At 28.8% G+C, this 12,594-nt stretch overlaps 1 protein-coding gene across 2 annotated transcripts in view; it reads left to right on the top strand.

Moving 5' to 3' along the window:
* The first annotated feature begins 1,125 nt into the window (after positions 1-1,125).
* LOC107446920 (uncharacterized) overlaps positions 1,126-12,594 on the top strand; it is a 50,314-nt gene continuing 38,845 nt past the window's right edge. Inside the window, exons 1-2 of one of the 2 annotated variants that reach the window (XM_016061699.3) lie at positions 1,230-1,424; positions 5,060-5,202. The gene's annotated coding sequence lies outside the window, so the exon portion shown is untranslated. Of the gene's footprint in view, positions 1,425-5,059; positions 5,203-12,594 lie in introns of both variants that reach the window. The other variant, XM_016061698.3, reaches the window with a different exon arrangement.

The following is a 12,594-nucleotide window of genomic DNA, read 5'->3' as shown; positions in this document are numbered from 1 at the left end:
TGATTTTTAAATATTACAAGAAATTTATAGTTTTAAAAAAATGCAATATTTTCTTTATATTTAAGAGCCCTAAGTACAATAAATTCAAGTAAAATTATAAAAAAGTGCGATAAAACTATTTAGTCAACTAGGTTTGATGAAATAATGTTTCACGCTAAAATATATCGCTCAAGCATTTATGTACTAGAAAACAAATGTGGTCAAATCACCTGTGTACCTGGTAAAATTTGCCATATTTCTGGCTGACACCAAAGAGCTTGAAAATTTTTACAGAAGAGCCTTGGTAATAAATTTGGTAAAATTCGCTAAAAAGATAATTTTATGATGTGTCATAAAATTTGGTAAATGTAGTAAAATTTGATAATTTTATTATCATACCTTAGAGCATGGTATAAAAACTATATATTCGGTTAAATTTACTTTTGAATTTTTTTTTCTTCTATTAAATATGTGGTAATAAGAACTATAATCATACTTGCAGGTTAAACATTAAAATAGGAACGGATAAATTACTAAATTAGTGGTTTTAACAACGTGTATTTTAGTTTTAACCAGAATTATGTATTTTTTTTAACCAGAAATGTCATTAGCATACAGTACGCTAATTTTACCAGAATTTTTTTCTCCGTTTGCATGTACAAATACAGTTTTAAAGAGAATCTATCAAACATTTTTAGAAAAGGAAGGAAAAGGAGGGAAAAAAAGCGAAAAATCCAAGTCGATATTTTTGCGAGTAAATAATCATCAAAGAACAGAAGATAACTTAATTCGATTTTTGATCATTCAAATATTTTTAATCGTTCTTCATGTAAAAACATTTCAAACATTTATTTTATTTTAAAATCGAAACATAGTGCGTGTATTGTGCAGTTTTTTTTTTAAATTCAAGATATATGATTTCGAAAACTAAAAGCAACAGAAAACCAGGAAGAATAGCGTATGACCACACATGTAAAATTATTGATGCAGACGGCTGGCAAGGGGAGGAGACATGACAGTTGCAAATCAATCGCCGAATCAAATAGCACGTTTCTAACAGTTCTAATCAATTGTTTTCATCGCTTTTTACCCCGCTTCCGACAACAAAAGAAAAAGCTTTATATGCTTACGGAGACATCATCCACTAATTTTTTTTTGTTGACGTGTCGAGCACCATGGCAACGTATGTAACACATCAAATTAAATCCTGAACCCCTCTCTCTCTCTTTTAAAACTGCGAAAAAGATTCCAAACGTTTGCGAACGTAACCGAAGAGAACTAACTGAAGCAGGGTTTTGCTGCCAACTCTCACGCGAACTGAATTTAGAAACTTTTTCTCCTTAAAAATCCATTGGGTAATTCTACAAGTTGGAAAAGTAAAAATTTCATTTGCTCCTTCTGCAAATGAAAACGATGTGCCGTGTGGTTTAAATCGTTCTTAAAAGGTGAGATTTTTTTTATTTTTTATTTAAAGCTTTGAAAGTTTTTTTTAATTTAAATATATTTTTTATAACGCTTTTTTATGTAGAAAGTAATTTTATTCGAATGCTTCACAAGTTGGAACCTTCTGGAAAGTTTAAAGAATAAATGTAGTATTTTTTCTTCTAAAGTGTAAAATGCAATTAAATTATAAAATTTTTAGAAAAGAATTCCTTAATGCTTTTTTATATTTAGAAATAAATTTTCGCGTTTTTAAGTTGTTTAAATAAAATTCATGTTTTTAAGTAATCATTTACTGGTAAACGTGGTTATGAGTAGGGAAATATCGCAAGTTTAATTTGATTTATTTTTTTAAATAAAGCGCAGATTTATGGTCAAAGACAATGTAATTTCATCTAAAGTATTTACTTCCATTATTATCATTTTCCTAGTATAATTTTTCGAACACATTTCATCAGGTAAATATTTTGCAATCGTTCAATCAAGAGTTTCAACTGTGTAAATGTTGGCATGCGTCACACGAAAAAAAATCAATGAAAGTGTGTCTATACCGACTTTTGATACCAGAGTTACCTTGTCTTCTGAGTAGAGTTTGAAATTGCAAGTATATGAGCTTTAGCGTCACTGTCTCAAATCCATTACTTGGACAATACTGTATATTGGAGCTGATAAAATAAAATTATTGCCCTTCAAGGGAAAGATTTTATTTCCTGGTGTTAATTAATCTATAATACTTTACTTTATTTCTAGTAAATTTTTTGTTTAGATAAGAACAGAAGTTCTCATTTTTTTAGTGTGTAAGGCAAAACGGATAATTTCCTCTCAAAACGCATGCTTATCATAATAATTAACATCGAAATTTCCTTGTCTTCTGAGTATGGTTCAAAATTACGAACATACGGAATGGATCTCTATTGCCCCAAATCAGCTACTGTAAAACTGTTACCGATAAAACTGCTTATCGGTGATGATAAAAAATAATTCATATTATTTATCAAAAGTCTAATCTTTTATTTTTCATGATAATTTGTAAAACGCGACTTTACTTTGCTTGAGACAAAAATTCTGTATTTCTAGAAACGAAAGTCTTAAAAGAAAAGTAATGTTTACGTAAAAGAAAAAGCGAAAGTAGTTTCTGTAGTTTTAAGGCAATAAAATGTTGTTAATCACTTAAGTTGTTGGAGCGGATTCTTTCTCTTTTACAGCTTCCAGTTTTGTTATTGTTTTCTTCACTTGATTTTTGTTTAGTTATATAATTTGAAAGTAAAGTTGATTAAATGATCTGTAAACAATGGTTTTGATTAATTTTTTTAAATTAAGAATGATATAAAACTTATACTTCTTGAATTAAATTTTGTTTTGCATGTTGGTATGAATAAAAAAACATAGTAATTTAACACGGAATAGAGACAAAGTAGTTAAAAGAACCAACAAAATGTTAAGATTGTTTTAACTATTTTAACTTGAGCATTAAAAGTTGTTATTGTGCACTATTAATTTAAAAGAATTATTGATTTTAAGAGTAAGTTTAATTATTTGCTTAAATTATAAAAATAAAAATGTATTTTAAATATTATTAAAATTATTATTACTATTTTTAACAGAAAACAACCAACAATTTTTTTACCTGTTTCTTGTTTTGTTCTCTTATTCCATGTGACCCCGTGGGACAATACAATAGAACCCATTTTGAACCAGTCAAAAAATTCATTAATTGCATAGACCAAATGAAAAAACACAACTAAATGCTGAAACTTGATCCTAAAATGTATTCGTTTTATTAAATAAATTAGTTTTTAAATTAATTTAGTCTAAAATTTTTAAGTTTTACTTTAAAGTTGTAATAAATTTTCATTCATCGTTTTAATGTTATTAAAGTGCTGTAGTACACCAGCTCTGAAATGTTGTTACACGGAACCCTAGGGTTCCGCCAAAGAGTTAAAAGGGTTCCACGAGTTAGCACAATCAATAATCCATTCTCTACTTATTATTTTGGTTGCCTTTATATATATATATATAAATAAATATATATANATAAATTACTAATTCGCTGGAGTCCGCGAATTAACGGTCTTGAGATTCGAGGAATTCCGAGAACTAGCGATCAAATGCCTGGATAATATTTTACATAATTGTGGTTTTCAAAATAAACTGAAAAAATTGCCAATAACATTAAAATGAATAATTCTTTTACAAAGTAATGCGTTTCCCTAATAATCATTTTAAAAGTTTTTAACACTTCTTTTTAAAGCAATATAAAAACAAATTTTTAGCTAGACTAGATTGCGAGGTCAACTGTTAAACATAAAACCTAATTTAAGATTATTAATAAATAAAACGATGAAAAAATTTCATTCATTTTATTAAATATAAAAAAAGTTTAAAAGTCAAAATAAACTAGTCTTTTAATGGCTATAACGTACACAATCTCATAATTATATAAAGAATTTAAGAAAAATTTAAAATAAATATTTTTTCACTAAACTACTTTTTTTATCTGGGAAAATAATCTTTTTCGAAACCATTCTTTTTTTAAATTTTGAATTCTAGCTTCTTTTTTTTTTTTTTTTTCTTTTCTTAAAAAAAAAGTTTTTTTCTGGAGCTTTATTATTATTGCATTTAGGTTATTATTTTACATATTTACATGATTCAATCAACAAATAATGCCAATTGTTTAATATTTGTTAAGAGTCACGCAAACTTGTGCACTGTAAAAAATTTCGGATCAAATTACGTTAAAAAGTTTCGTCACTCAGCACTCACGGTGCCAATACTTTTTATCTTGAAATCCATTTTTACCGGAACATGTTACTGAACAAAAAATTCTGATATACCGTAATTTTTACACTTATAATTACTGTAAAAGCACTGAATCACTCTAATTAAATATTACCATAAAAAGTACTGTATAATATTTTGCGGTAAAAATGGACTTAAATTTACCTATTAAATGGTAAAAATGGATAAAATGAATTTTACGGTTGATGCACCCAAAGTACTATTTCAAGTACCGGCGGTACTTTAAATCATAATTTGAATCGAAATTTTTTACAGTGTTATTTATCTACAAAAATCTCTCGATGGTTAGTTCAAAAGATCTTTAAGCATATAGGAGAAAAGGAGGAAAATTAAACTCATTATTATAATTTATGTTATATTCATTGAATAAAGTTATATAATAATAAAGAGTATTTAATTATTATAATTATTGCGGAAAGGAAATTTGAAGTAAAGTTATAAATGAAATAGTTGAAAAATGCTACTTCAAAGTGTAGACTAAAGCTGTTCGTTAAAGGTTTGTCTTTGAATTACATCAAAATCGAAAATGTCTTCCTAATGATATAAGAAATTAAAAGCCGACTGTTTAATACTTGAAATCTAACGAAGTATTCTGCAGTTCATTAATGTGATACATGAAATATAATGACAAAACAAAGCAATTTGAAAGAAGAACACACACCTAAAAACGTCGATGGCATACATTGTTTCTTTCGGTTCTTATATTCCAAAATCAATAGTTAAGCCTATTTTTACTAGTTAGCACTAAACTCAAAAATTTTACCCAAAAAGTTATTTTTAATAATCAAATAAGCAGTTCAATGTAGGCAGTGAAATTTCAATTTATTTTATTCTGTTCCAGATATTTTACTGATAGTTCAAGAAATATTTAATGAAGTTAAGTCAGCACGCAAGAAGAATTTAATTTCCTTAGTGTCGATCAATTTTTCTAGATTCGACCTAGATTTCAATCTTACAGCTAAAACTTATTCATAATTCTTTAAGGTGAGAAAAAGAGTAATTTTATTTCTTGCAAATGCTATTGCTTATAGTTTTTTTTAAAATTTTTTTTTAGTATTTTGGTATTGCATTAAGAAAGTTTGAACTCAGTATTTTCACATTTGTTTTTAAATCTGTAATTTCACGTCCCTTTTTGTTGAAGACTTTAAATAAAATTTAAGCATTTATTACGATGTTTACGTTAGTAGATTGAAGATTAATTAACAAACTTTTTTCTGGTGTATAGATTGTAATAAATGATTAAAATCAGGATGAATAAAATAGGCATTTACATTTTAATACTTCTAAAAGAAACTATGGATTGCGTGCTGAACTACATAAATGAAACTCAGGTAAAATGATGTCATCAATTTAATAGATGTAGTTTTTTATTATTAATGGAGATGATTTGTGTATTTAGCTATAAAAAATGTAACGAATGTGTTATGTAGGTCAAATATAGGTTCCCAAATTCTTCCCACATTAACAGTCAAACTATTCCATTTACGGGATTAATTAAAGTCGAAAGTAGAAATTTCACAATAAGAACAGAGAATCATATCTTTATAATAAAGTAATAATTTAGAATACTAAAGTAATAATTTAGAGTACTAATTTAGAATACTTTTTAAAACGATAGACAGAATTAAATGGTAAATTTTATTCCAAATATAACTCAGCTTTACACTTCTCGCTTGAACGATTAAGAATCTGAGTTTTAAACTAGAGGGGGATTTTTAGGATCTAAAATATTTTTTATTTACTTCTTTATTTATTTTTTTCATATTTTAAATAATTTCTTTGAGTTATCATGATATGAAGAATAATTCTATCAAGTCAGCTGTCATTTATGTCGCTTGCAACTATAGCTATATTATACAATAACCTGTAGCTGTGTTATAAAATTGTATTAGTTACTAAGTATGAAAGTTTGATCTAAAATAAAGCTAAAAACACGGATTTAAGGCTTAAAACTTCCCAGCTACATTGATTCTAAAAAGGCTTTTTCAAAAATGCTTAAAAAAAATATCGTTTGCATAGTGTCGATTACAAAAATTGATTACATTTATGATCTCTCTGGCACTATCTATTGGCAACACTATAGTTATTGTTCATTTTGTGAGGTTGTCTTAAGTTATAATTTAAATAGTGTTGATTATATATAGCTTAATTAGATATAGCTTAAGTATTTAATTAGATCCATTTTGTATTTTTATAGTAATGAAAACTGAGTTACGAAGTAATTATTTAGATTTATTTTTTAATTCTTTTTAATATGACTGTAGAAAGACTGTTGACGTTTTTTAAGATTTTCTCATAATCAAAGATTGAATTAAAGTCTGCAGCATTACAGATCAACGCTTTGTCAAAAAAGCTTCGATGGAATTAGTTATGTTGTAGAGCCTGATACGTGTAGGGTGTGAAATTAGTTTTATAGTAAGGCCTGTTACATAGGGTACTGCGATGACTTAGAGGATAGAGTTTTCGCCTTCTAATGAAGTGAACCGGGTTCGAATCCCAACGATGGCTGGTCGATACGAATTTCGCTCCTGGCTCGCACCGACCTCAGTGCTGAAGCAAAATATCCTCAGTGGTAGACGCATCATGTGCTAGAGTCCCTTAACTGTAAGAATTACTGTGGGAGGCTTTCGTGGTTTTCCTCTCCGTGTAACGCAAATGCGGGTTAGTTCTATTAAAAAAAATCCTTTACGAAGGCAAATTTCTTCCAATATTTGATCTAGGAGTTCCTTTGTCTTCTGGATTGGGTTAAAAATTACAAGTCTACTTAGTTGAACATTAGTAGTCGTAAACCCAAAAATTGGTCGGCTGTTCAACAACGGTTATAAAATAGGGTGCATAGGGCGTAAAATTAGTTTTAATAGTATAGTAAGATGCAATTTCGGTATTTTTAGTTTAAATATATTTTTAAGCTAAGAAATTCATGAATGTAGTAAGTTTTAATTAAAAAGTGTTTTTCTCGGATTTCCATATAATTTTTTTTTCTAAAACAACTTTCAAATAAAGTTTAAAGTAAACTATGTTTAACTATTTAGAATTTCATCACAGTTTAAATGTGCGTAATGCAGCGTTATATGAGAATGGTTTTATATTTGGATTACACGCCTGTTACATAAGGTGTGAAATTAGTTGAACAAGTTCTAATACATACGACTAAGCATGAACGTTTATTATTCATTCTTGGCAATGGAAAGGAAATACATGCCAGCACGAACTAAATCTTCGTTCCATTCTGTTGTCCGAAAGTAAAAAGGCTGTAAAATTGGAAAGTAGATGGAACGGGGAACGCTGACGAGCAACAAAAGGATCTTGGGAGTGGTGGAAATGAGAGTAATTTCCAGAAGAGATTACTTTTTCGCAAACTTGCAATTAAACAGAGTCTTAGAGTAATAATAGCGGTAGTCCATTGTACCATAAAGAACCCCGCTCATTTATGTTGTCTCTCATTGATGTTTAAATTAATGAATGAAAACATATACAGTTGGAACCGTGAATTTTAAAGTTCAGCTTTTTTTTTTAATCGCATACAACTTTGAGTACATCATATTAATGGTATCTAATGATACAAAATAAAGAAGAGTAATTGATTGAATAGCCGAGTGATGAAAGCTCTAAATGAGATTTTAGTGAATTGGCCTTAAAGCTTATAACCTACACTTTTTTTGTTACTTGAATAAATCTTTGCAATTTTGAAAATAAAACATAAGTTTACAGTGTGCCAACTAGAAAACGGACCACCCTGAATAACTTTCGATCTAATGATCGGATTTTCACTTTCTAGGATTGAATCTTAAAGGTTTGATAAGGTGATTTCAAATAATTAGTACAGACGGTTGTTAATCAGTCAGGCACAAAAACGTACTTTCTCTTAATAAAGATACCTTTTTTAGGCGGATTAAAATTTCTGACCCCCAAAATCTAGGAAATAGCCACAATTTAGGAAATATGGCCCCCATAATTTGATTAGGAAAGCCTTCCAAAGTTTGGACTCCTTAATATTGATTTTATTCCTTGCGTATTTCGACATATTTCGAGAATTTTTTAAGTGAATTCAAAAATTTTACCCAACAATTATTAAATTCGCTCTAATAATTTAAATAAATAGTTAATTTCACTCAAAATATAACTTACAGTAAATATTTATGATTTTTTTACCATTTTATTTGAAAATGATCAAAAAAATTTGGAATTGTAAAGTTTAAAATTTTTTACATCATTTTAAGGAATGTAATTTTACATGGCAAAATACAGAATTAGAGAGAAATATGTCGATTAGTTCCTGAGAAGTTATATTTCAAAAATACGACTTCTTTAAAACTCGATTCCTCAAGAACTATTCGACCCATTTCGCATAAATTTCGTATTTTTCTAAGCAGAAACTACATTCTACATTCTGCATTAAAATGATAACTAGACTAATGGGACTCTGTTTCCCAGATTGCTGCTACCCCCTATATTTTGGATGTCACAAATCTGAATCTGTTGAGAAAAAAACTATGTTAATACAGAAAAAATTCATTTTTGTGTCTGATTTCGTAACTTAAAATATCGTCTACTCAAAATGATTAGCATATTATACCCTTACACCATTAATATTGAGTTCCAGAACGTGAAGATCCGATCAATAGATAAAAAAGTTATTCGGGTGGTCTGTTTATTTTTTTTCCACACTGTTCCTTGAATTGGAGGACGAGATATTTGATGATTTTTTTGTTCAGTTGTGCCTTTTACGTAAGGTTGAACTAATTACTTTTTAATAGAAAAAAGATGTATTTCTGATAACTGCAGTTGGAAAAATAAGAACGAAACAGCCCGAACAGCCAGCTCTATGTACTATATTGCACATTGCATGGTACGATGTGCATATTTAATATACTTTATATCAGGGAATCAAATTTAAAATTTAAAGGTACTTGCCAAACTAAAACTTTACTCTTTACTACTTTTACGAAAAATAACAAAACTTTTAAAATGTTAACATTTATAGTATAAAAAACTTCATGAAGCGAAAACCATAAAAGGACAAAGAAAAACATATTTTTTTTGCAAAATAATAATAATAATAATAATTATAATATTAATTTAAAATAAAGTTTCCGTAAGGTTTCAATAATTCCATAATTCCATAATCATCGACATGTCATTAAAAACCGTTTAAAAAAAGAGAAAAATATGAGAAATGTTTCCATACTTTTACAACTTCATGTTTGTATAAAACTGCGTTTCGGCACTAAAATATCATTTGCCAGTGTCAAAATATGTTAGAGGGTCCCTTTATAGAAATTCTGACGAAATCATTCAAGCGAATTTTGAGCCCCGCTGTCACGCAGGTTTGTCGAATTTGCATCCTGATTTTTTTGCATGTAAATGCTAACTTTAAATGTTAACTCTTAAATGGGAATGGTCTTTGTTTTGAAACATAACATTTAACAAGACCAAACTTACTTACTCACCAGCTCAAAATATTTGGTCGCTAATAGCGAGCCCGAAAGTGGACATTTCTCCCCTTGTGTTAAATAGTAAGTGCTGATTTGACACAGCAATATGCTTTCTTTTAAATCAGCAGTAAGTGATATCAATAAATTTTATTTTACTTCATTGTTTCAATAATTTTATTTTTTAAAGTATCTTTTTTTATTTAAAAATAAAACATGGAATGTTTGAGGAAATGAAGATTGTGCACCGGCTTTTATTTCTTGTCTGCAATCTCCGCCCCCCCCCCTCAATTGGTAAAATTTATAATTCCTAACTCTATTTAGAACTGTTTATGACAGCTTTCGCATTCTTAATTTACACACCCAAAAAAGATGCTTTTTAAAATGGTAAACGAATGCTTTATGATAAATACACTCAGAACCTGTATTAATTCAGAAAACACACCTCAGTGTTCGAGGGAACTGGAATCTATGAAATTTCAAAACTTAATAAAATAAATAGATGTTGTAGAAGAAAGTATCTTGGACAGCATGTATCTCGGACCAATGTAAATATTTGTACCACGTAGTTGAGGAATTTTGTATTCAGTATATAAAGTAGCAGGCATATACCAAGGAACTGTTTTTTTCTTAAATCTTTTATACATTATCTACTATATATCTATTATTTTAAATGCATTCTTTTTGCACTCAGGACCGATCCTAGGTATGAGTAAAAGATGCTTGTAATCGCCCATTAGAATAAATATATTTCTCCGTGGACTTTTCCACATGCAGCTTGCAAAAGTTACGTTCTCAGCAATTTCATAAATTTTTTAAATATTCCTATTGTAAAGCAATTACTAGGTATTATGTTTATGATTTATTTGAATTAATTTATCTAAATGCATGATTTATTTCAGCATGATTAAATTTTTAATTTAAGTTAATTTTTTATTGCACAAATATCTAACTTTAGTCAGTTAACAAGTCTAAAAAAAAAGACCCCCAAGGGAGTGTTATCTAAGGTGTAACATCTATTTGTTAAAGGTGCTACGTGTGATGGTCCATGGTAGAACATCATATTGTATTTTTCCTTTCTTTACTTTTTTTCTTCTTCTTCTACGAAACAGCAGAATTCATTTAAAAAATTCATTTTAACATTCTAAAGTATAATGCATTTCCAACTTAATTTAAGTGATTTGATTTATTGCATTCTGAATAAACATTAAAATTAACCCAAACTGCAGCGCTCTTCCCTACAATTAACTAAGGTATGACCTTGTGAGAAAATTCAAATTTTTTTTTAATGTATAGTTTAAAAGCACATTATCGTGAACTTTAAGAATCCCGTGGGGTCATGCCTCAGAGGTAGACCCCCTACTAGATGGCTCAACGACATCGAAAATGACCTGAAAATCCTGAAGATTAGAAATTGGAAGCGAGTTGACGTGGATAGCAGGCGCTGGCGTTTGTCAGCTGTATAGGCAGCCAAGGCCAGCAAGGGGCTGTTGCGCAGACAAAGAAGAAAAAGATTTAAAATATTTTTACACTAAGCTTTTCAACTTCTAATACTTTTTTAAAACCTATTTTTGTTCGTGCCTGTTTTAAACCAAAGTAAATAAAAAAAATGGCTTTTGTTATTACGAATATGCTCATCATTATTTTCCTTAACATTTCTTCAGGAACATGAACATAAAAGACCAGTATAATGTTTTTAAATCTTTTATTATCTGGGTTTTCTTTAAAAAGTTTTCAAGTCATGGTTTTTGACTACTTTCAAAAAATGAATTTTTGTTTGTCATTATTTTTTATTTTTTGGTTTGAAAATGGAGGAAGGAGAACTAAAATCTCATTGTGATACAATGGACACTTGAGAATTTTTTCATTTAATCTCGGTTGGTTTTTGCGTTTACTGATGAGTTTATGTATCATTAACGCTAAAGGTAAGAATTGATGGAGAAACCACTTGTTAACATTCCTAAGAGCAGGATCCCAATCCATTATTTTTGTTTATTTTTTTTTTAAATAATAGTTCCAAAAGTCACTTCTTTCTTGAAATCATGTATAATAACTTTTTTAGCTATTGCATTATAACTAGCCTGATAACTAATAAAAAAAACAGCAGAATTCTTTTCAAATATTTAAACTATAAGCTTGGTGTTTTCTAGCTTATTGATGTCCTTAATAGAAAGAAAATGAGTATATTTCACGTTCTTTAATATTCAATTATACTTATTCGTTTTGTCAGATAAACTCAATGATCAAAGTGAACATGGTAGTATAGGCAGACTACGTCACCAAATTAGTATTCTTAAATTTATCTGAAGCTGCGTGTTTATTTTGTATATAGCATGAACTATAATCACGAACGATAATACCCAAGGACAATCCTCACCAACATCATCACGGAGCTTTTCTTGAAGTTTCTGTACACCATCAACTCCAAATTACGATCTGTGGATGAATGAATAGAGTATGATTAGGTTCTCCCTGTAAATCGGGCTGCAATATGTGTAGCTGAAGACCATTCTTGACCATAGATGGCGCCACTGAAAATCAGGAAAAGCACCCTCTGCTTTAAAAATTCGCTTTATCAGGCTTGCTGAATGGCAAGTGGCATAAGTAACAGCAGCAATAAACTTCTTTTCAGAATAATTTGCCGAAAGAATAGTTTTTAATTTTCTTTTTCAGATATTAACCCTGGGAGAAATATATTTGAAAAATTTCACTTTTCTTTAGTTTATGTTATTTCACGTCGTATTTAGTCAACTATTGGTTACTAATGTAAATCTTCAAAAAATCAGTAAAAGTGATAGCTAGAAGATAAAAGTAGCTATTTAGTATTCACTAATATTTTTACAGCTCTCCAATTTCCTTTGATGAGTTTAAATACATTTAGAGGATTATAATAATGGCGCATTATATATACTTATAACCTTCCGAATTATTGTCATTTAATAAG

The sequence above is a fragment of the Parasteatoda tepidariorum genome, chromosome 5, assembly GCF_043381705.1.
Source record: "Parasteatoda tepidariorum isolate YZ-2023 chromosome 5, CAS_Ptep_4.0, whole genome shotgun sequence".
NCBI lineage: Eukaryota > Metazoa > Arthropoda > Arachnida > Araneae > Theridiidae > Parasteatoda > Parasteatoda tepidariorum.
This window is presented reverse-complemented; position numbering and strand designations above follow the sequence as displayed.